The sequence below is a fragment of the Monopterus albus genome, unplaced genomic scaffold (genome assembly GCF_001952655.1).
Source record: "Monopterus albus unplaced genomic scaffold, M_albus_1.0 scaffold352.1, whole genome shotgun sequence".
Lineage (NCBI taxonomy): Eukaryota > Metazoa > Chordata > Actinopteri > Synbranchiformes > Synbranchidae > Monopterus > Monopterus albus.
This window is the reverse complement of record NW_018128232.1, coordinates 18725-26677: the sequence shown is the minus strand read 5'-3', so window position 1 is coordinate 26677 and position 7953 is coordinate 18725. Positions and strand designations below refer to the sequence as shown.

Genomic DNA, 7953 nt, shown 5'->3' with positions numbered 1-7953 from the left:
ACAGTAATAAATAACTGAGTAACCATCAGTTGTCATCCTGCCCAAAAATGTGGAGCAGTTGAAGTCCTTCACATGCTGCACCAGGACACTGGCTGACACCCCAGCAGCACCAAGGGAAGTTCACATATCACCAGCACAAGTGCAGCTTCTGTACATAACTTATTTTCTATTCCAGTTCCACGAGATAAAGATAAAAATCACATGTGTTTCAAATTATCTCTGGCATAAAACAGTGGGTGATAAAAATAAAAAAAAAACAGTGTAATTATTAAACTAGCTGAGTCTGCGTGGGCACAGAGGGATTCCCTTGCTTCTCAGTTGTCTTTCTATTGCACAGGGGCGGAGTTAACTGGGATTTTCGTTCTCTGTTCCTGTGTGGGATGGTGTGGGCTATATTAAGAGGTAAAGAGTTAACCTCCACTACTGGCATCACACTCTGAATGATGGAGAGACAACAAGCAGGACAGGAGGAGAAGCTGGTGGAGGTCAGGACAGAGACGGACATTCTGGAAGTCATTCGTCAACCCAGAGGTTCACGTACAGGCTGCCGGGGATGCTTTAAGTGTATGATTGTTCTGACAGTGGTGATGGGATTGGTCACTGTGGCTCTGATGGGCTTCATCTTTCATCATTTAATGTTCAAATCATCATGTGACCCGGTAAGAAACTCCTCATTGTATTGACATAAAGTTTTGTAAGCAATTACCATCACTGTTTTCATTTCTTCATGTGTGCATGCTTGTCCATTTCTACAGGATGCTCCATCACTGAGTGACATAGCACAAGTCAACAAAGCCCATAAACTAAAAGGTAAGCCTCACTTGCTTTCAACTGTCCTATTCAGATATTAATATCTCAATGTGATGATGAACAGCTTTTCTGTTTCCATCATAGAGAGTGATGAAAAGGGGAGATATGACATCTTCACCGTGGATACACCTGGAGACTACTTAATCTACGGATGGGTGAAACTGTCTAGTAGCAATGATGATGTAATCCTGAAGCTCATGTTGAATCAAACCAGCAGAACCCTTGAAACGAAAAACAATGGGACAATGCACTACTTTTTTGTTCCAGTCAAACTGGTTAAAGACAGCAAAATAAGTATTTACTTCAACTCTTTCTGCACAGACAGCTTGTTCCATCTCTATAAATTCTGACCAGGGTGAAATCAAACCGTCTGTATGTAAGCATCAAAAAGCTGATGTTTATGTATCTGCTATGCTGTCAACAATTGTTATGCAATTGTCTCTGAATACATAGGTGCACTTATGAGGAAGTATGTTCATGAAAAGTCAAGCAGTTTCATTTTGCTCTACATGGAGAGGGTGTAGTTCCTCTGAAGTCTCACACGTAGAAGTGGGATTTTCCTCCAAAGGTGCAGTTACAGATGTTCCCTTTTTACATTCTGCACTTACATCTGTTCAGCATATCATGAGAGAATGCTGACAGGGAATTTATGCCGTTATAGTAGGAATACTATTGTTCATAATGACTCGGGCTAATTTCAGGTAGAAAGCACCTTAAGTTGGAGCTGCTGATTTAATTTGAGATGCATACCTTGACAAGAAATTGTTATACAGCCTAGAGAAAGTGTCTTATAATGTGCCTTACCTTCTTGCCATCCATCATCCTGTAAGAGCACACAGAAATAATGCTGATCTCACTTTCACAAGAACATGTTTCCTGTGTACTTAGTCATTTTCATCTCTCTGACTGATTCCATTTACCTGTGAGGATGACCACCCAGGAAGGAACCGCAGGTTTCATTTCCATTTTCAAGAGCTGATCAACTCTCTGGTTATAATATCCAAGGCAGTAAAATTACCGAGGTGGAATGTTTTAACGTTGTTACAATCCTGCAGAAAGTCCAGTGAAAGCTTTGTGTCCACCTTGCTTTTTGTCATTGATGTGTGGAATTAAGAAATTCTTTGGGATAGATTTTGTCAGTAAGTGGATAGAAACCTAATGTAGTGAGCTAGTTGCACTCTCATAATGTGGACAGAGTTATAGAATTTACAAACTGTAAAACCCTTGAAACTAATTTGTGATTTCTGCTATATACTGTAAATAAATAAAAATAAAATAACTTGATCATTCAGCTTGTAAAGATTGTGACTGTGAATTTGTAATGTGTTTTTCTATTTTTATTCAATTATATTAAGAGTTTCAAAGAGAGGTTCTCTGATTAAGTGTATTTTTATTCTAATGTTAGTATTTGAAATTTATTTTGATGCTGATACGGGACAAAAAGAGATACCTTCTAGAGGTATCTGTTGAAACAGTCACCTGTACAAAATTGCAAGTTTAAACATGACCCTTCACTGTTTCACACCCACATACTTGGCAAAGCTCCCGCAGACTGCTTTTGTGTGCACTGTAAATCTCTCTTAGTTAAAAGAGCAAGTAAAAGTTTACATGTTATGCTTAGAGCTGCAGGGCTTTCTGACGTAATCATGATAAAATGTCTGAAGTAAGTTCAACACATGCATGTCAGAGGATAATTTGTTAATGTGATAGTTAAAGATCATAAAATACAGCTGGGTTAATAGGAAGCATAGCAACAGGAAGACAAAATCCAAATTAAGCAACAACAACAAAAAAACAACACATGCAAACTATTAATATAGAAATTGTACTTTAAGAAACTGCAATGAAAACAGATGTTTAATGTCACACATTTTCACTCATTTGACTTCTATTTTAGGCAGGAAGGTCTTCAGATGATAGGCCTGCTATCAAGACAGATATAGAACAAAACAGTGAAGCAAGAGCACTTCCACTTTGTAAGTGTGGGCGTGACGATAACAGCAGTGATGTAACAGCACGCAACACGTTTCTTCAGACAAAAGCTCTTCAGGATGGATTTTTGCTGTTTCTTGGGATAAAAACTTTATGAGTGTCACATGATTTTACAGATGGGGACAAAAATTCTGCAATTTTTTTTTGTTTTGTTTAATAGTTTATGTGACTGGCCCAACTAGGCTCAGGTAACTGTATTAATTAGTTTTTACCAGGGCAGTTTAGGTTCATGGAATAACTGACACTGAGAAATTAGGTATGGTCAGCTAAGTTATAGTAGGCCCCTTCCAGTTTCCCAGCATATTTAAACCCATGAAACCACCATACTCCCACTTCCACTTTTTGTTACCCGCACCCCCACTCTATGTACCCCTGCTAGGGGTGTGCCAGTGCTTATTTCATTAGTAGTCTGCCTGTTAAAATTAAATCTACATAATCAGATTTGTATGTGTTCACTGGTCAAACTTTGGAGTCCTCCTTCCAAGTAGCCTACAATAACAACATGCTGAAATTGGCAAAAAGTATCTCCTCTGATTTTTCACATCTTAAATAGCAAATACCAACTTCTGCCCTCCAGTAGGTTTAGAGTTCCTTATTTTGAAAACGAACAGGGTGAAAAACTCATTTGTCCATCAGTCCATCAGTGTTATGATGGACTATGAGACCATGATAATTATGTAAATGGGGTGTTAGAAGTGGTTTATTGCTATTTTTTGTTAATTTGTTGTTGAGACTGTTTTAGCATTGGAGCTGCCTTGTGTTACCAGAAAAATTTCAGAATTTATCTGCTAATAGTGTTGTTGTATCATATAATATCATATTATGTTTCTTTTTGTTCTAAAATTGAAAATGAAATACTTTAAGAAACAATCTGGCATCTGTTCTGGGAATATTTCCACAACCATTTTGTCAGAAAAAGAATTGTGATAACTGATATTCCTCAGGGTGCAGTTACATTTATGTGACAAAGATAAACATCATTAAATTGTCATACAGGCCTTCCAGCTCCTCTTATGAATTAGGTTTGACACAGAAAAGCAACAGATTATGCACAAAATCCATATCTGTATAAAAGACACAGCTAAGCAAACTTTCAGAACGAACAGCATGTCTGTTAGTGTGCATCCAGCTCAGGGAGCCATCATGCATAATGTTGCTATAGCACTCTGAACAGGGATTAACATGTATGAAAGGTGCTATATACAGTAAATAAAGTTTATTAGATTAGCTTTGACACCTGTGTTCAACAAGAGCTGTGAGAAAACTCAACAGATATAAATTCATAGATTTTTCTTTCCTTTTTTATATTCTTTCATTCATTCAAAAGGAAATGCACAGCCTGCCTGCACACAGCAGAGCTAGTATAAACATCAGCCATTCTGAGACACCTGTCACACTGAGTGAGACTATAAATGAAAGCATTGCATCACTGACAAGGTAAATAATGAGTGGTTAATGCCCTGCCATATTCACACACATCCCCCCACACACGGATGATAGTGTGTAGTAGTATTAGATGAAGTAGTAGATGATACTGCCCAGGGCTGCTCAAGCTGAAAAAAATGTTATGGCAGGATCTGTACAATGATTTGTCATATCTTCCTCTTTGTTATGAATATCAGGATGATTTGCATATTCAGGATGTCTTGCCACAAAAACTTGTTTTGCTTCATTCCTTTTTTTACATTTTCTTTTCTTTAACTTCAAGGTACTTTATACATGTACTATACATGTTAGAAAGCACATACCATTGAATCAGCGATGCCATGGTGGTGTCACAAGGCATATGCCATTATCAGCATGCTAGATTGAAGGTTACTTGCATTTATTGTGATAGCCTAATAAACAATATACAACACTTAACTGACATTTTCTGAACCATATTATATGTGATCCTGTGTATGATCATGCTGCACAAAATGTTCTTCTTCCAAAAAAAAGATGATGTTCTTCATCCCATCTTAGTCTTAGTCTTAGACTAAACACTTTCATAAAGTTGCTGCCTTTCAAGAGTGCTGCCAATAGCTTCCTGATGGCCAGGAAGGCCTTGGTTTCTAGATAGGTAGGCTCCTATAATGGAATGATCCCACTTGAGAGGTGCAGATCAATCATCAGATGCAAAAGACTAGACCGTCAAAGTATGGGAAAGTGGGCATTACCAGCTTGCCTCTGAAAAAGGTCTTTTTAAGCTAGGTTCATCCTTCAGCCTCTGGATCTATGTTTCCTCAGGCTTGGCTTGAACAGAAGCTTCTCCATAAATGTTCAACATGTTCATGTAAATCAAATTTCTGAAATGCAAAAGTGAATAAGTTCCTAAAAGTCAGGAGGAAGAGAAAAACAGTAGTTTAAACTGCTTTAAATGATGTCTTTTCTTGGCCACACATGCAACAAGTTGCAAACAAAACACTGACATATTACTATTTTATAAAGTTTATATTCCCTTCCTGGAATGGACACCTTAATGTGGTGGAGGGGTTTGAGCGCCTGAATGATCCCAGGTGCTATGTTGTCGGACATGGACAGGCTGTGGCTTTACAAGGTAACATAACAGTAAACACACAGTTAAAACATCCCATAAGTGTATATAAATAAGAATAAAAATGTAAATGTTTCTTAAAAAAAGTACGAGAAAGCCCTGTTTATAAAAGTGCTCAAGCATTAATAACCTGGCTTGTTTGAACAGCCATTTTACAGCCAATTGGAGTTATTTTAAGTTCAGGATTGTTTTGTTTGTAATGAGTAAATAGCTCTTTCTTTATAATAATGCATAAAATAGACTTATTTTAATGTAAAACAGCTTTACAACTTTGTACTCCTCTATGTGGCCAAAACTCACACAGCAGTGATCATCTGATTCAAGCAACCATAGACCTGAACCTATACATTACTTATACCCTGACTCAAAACCAAGTGAATTACTCCACTTATCAGTTACTTCACTTATACCATTGCTTAGTTAAAAAATCTTGATCTAACTTGTGTGGCACCTTTCTATGCATTTCTGCACACTCAAAGCACTTTCACCATTAACTCACTTCCTGAGCTGGATGCACACTAACAGACATGCTGTTCGTTCTGAAAGTTTGCTTAGCTGTGTTCAGTGTCTTGCTCAAGAACATTTTGATATGTTGACTCGACTAGCTGGGAATTGAACCAATAATCCTGTGGTGAGGAATCAACCCACTTTACCTCCTGAGCCACAGCCACCTCCCAAATATATATTGGTTAATACTGTACACTTTTTTTTTTACAGCAGTAGGACCTCCAAAGGTTTTTCATTTTACCCTTTGATGTTTGAGTAGACATGACATCAGACTCCAAACTGTGGTCTTATCAGATGGTGCACTTAAAAAGGCACCTCCCAGAAATAAGTGTAAAATGACTCCTTCTCATTCAGTTCCAGAACAACCTTCTAACAGATAACTGACATACAGTAGAGTAAACCGTGCCACTGCTAGTAATGATGCAAAATGTTAGGGAAATAAAACTGATGAATAACACTGACTCTGGGAAATATTATAAAACATCACCAGCAGCAACAATCATAATAGTTTATGACAGCTTCCTAAAGCATGGCTTTAGAGTTTGTTGCATTTCTTTGAGCAGCAAAGTTGTTTCCACTTCAAGTTCTATAATGTGGCTGAGCAGAAGCCGATCTGCAAGTTGGTTCCTAATAGAAAGGGGCACAGCCTTTGGGAATGCAGGCTTTGTAAAAAAAAAAAAGCAGTGACCACATTGTTTATTAGCCTAAACAACTTTTGTTAGCATTTTTCTGTTGATCTCTTAATGGTTGTGGCAATAATTTGTGTCCTCTCTCATTTGGTAAGGTGGCAGCAGTATGTTTTACCACCACAGAATGTGTTTTGTGGGAGGAGGCTGGGGTTGATGGTTTTGCAGAGTGGTTTGTCTCTTACAGACACATTTTTTTCTGCCTGAACTTTACCATATTTTGCTATAGAGGTGGCAGATCCAAAATGTTCATACGAGTCATTTTTGGAAAGGTCAAAGCATAATTTTGGTACTAACAATTAACCTACTTTGGTAGGAGGATGTTTTGTGTAACAACTGCTAGCACTTTCTTTTCCTAAAAATTAAAACTTAGGGAAACTGCATAAAAATAAAGATAGAAGTGTAGTCTGTTTCAAAGCCGGTTTTAAAAACCCGACTAATACTGTCATTCCCTTTTAATGGATTTTCTATGACATTATGGGTGAGGTCAGTGGTAAACTGACTCTGGAAAATGTACTCTAAATAACAGCAAGACAAATCCAAAGAAAGTGTTTAAGCTTTTGCTTTTGTTGTCATAATTTTCCACCTTTACCTTTGCACCTGTCAAGATGCTATTTCATAAGACTGAATGTTAGAGATTCATATGAAGGACATGACAATACTCATGAAGGCTTTACAGTACAGTAACAGTTAACCGAATTTATAGCACATAAAACCTAATGGAACGTTACTGTCTTCAGAGTTTTACTTGGTGATTCAGATTTGAAAGTAGTACCTAATAGACCCAGAGTGAAAAGATTTTTAGAAATTTAGGTTATACCACAGGGGACATTTGAGCAACCACCTCAAAATGCAATCAAAAGATATGTACAAGTAGGCGTAAGGACTTCATTTTTCTTTTCTTGCGTATTTGGAAAAGTCTGTGGTGTGCAGCTGTACGTCACAGAACCATTTATTTTTCCATCTATAACTCAGTCCATCAGATTGCCCATCTGATCAGTGTTGTACATCCCCCAGCTGTGCATGTAAATCTCGCCTACAGTCTCCACCATCATCCAGTTTTTAAACTTTTGATCTATCGGGGGAGGTGAAGTTGGAACAGCATGCAGACCAATGTCAGTGGTCTGTCTTTTCCACCGTAACAGATAAACATCCCCTTCATGAGAGCAGAGATTACATCACACAGGTCTGCTGACTTCCTGTGTAACTGTCTAGTGCCGAGGACAAGTCCATTCACACACTGCTAGTTCACCCACATATAGCCGGCTTTGTCTCAGACCACACACAACTGAACAGGCCACAGCACCTCTATATTTCCTCACAATAATGAGATAACCTGTGTACCTTTCAGGTATGTTATGAATCTGAGTGATTCATGATTCACTGTCTCATTTTAAGTAGAGTAAAAACACATTTTTTGAC

The 7953-nt window shown here is 37.8% G+C and overlaps 1 long non-coding RNA gene across 1 annotated transcript; it reads left to right on the top strand.

The window, feature by feature from the left end:
• Positions 1–613: 613 nt before the first annotated feature.
• Positions 614–940, top strand: LOC109974871 (uncharacterized). The gene is made up of 3 exons (XR_002277043.1): positions 614–659; positions 756–810; positions 895–940. It is a non-coding gene; the product is annotated as an uncharacterized LOC109974871 (long non-coding RNA).
• The last annotated feature ends 7013 nt before the right edge of the window (positions 941–7953 follow it).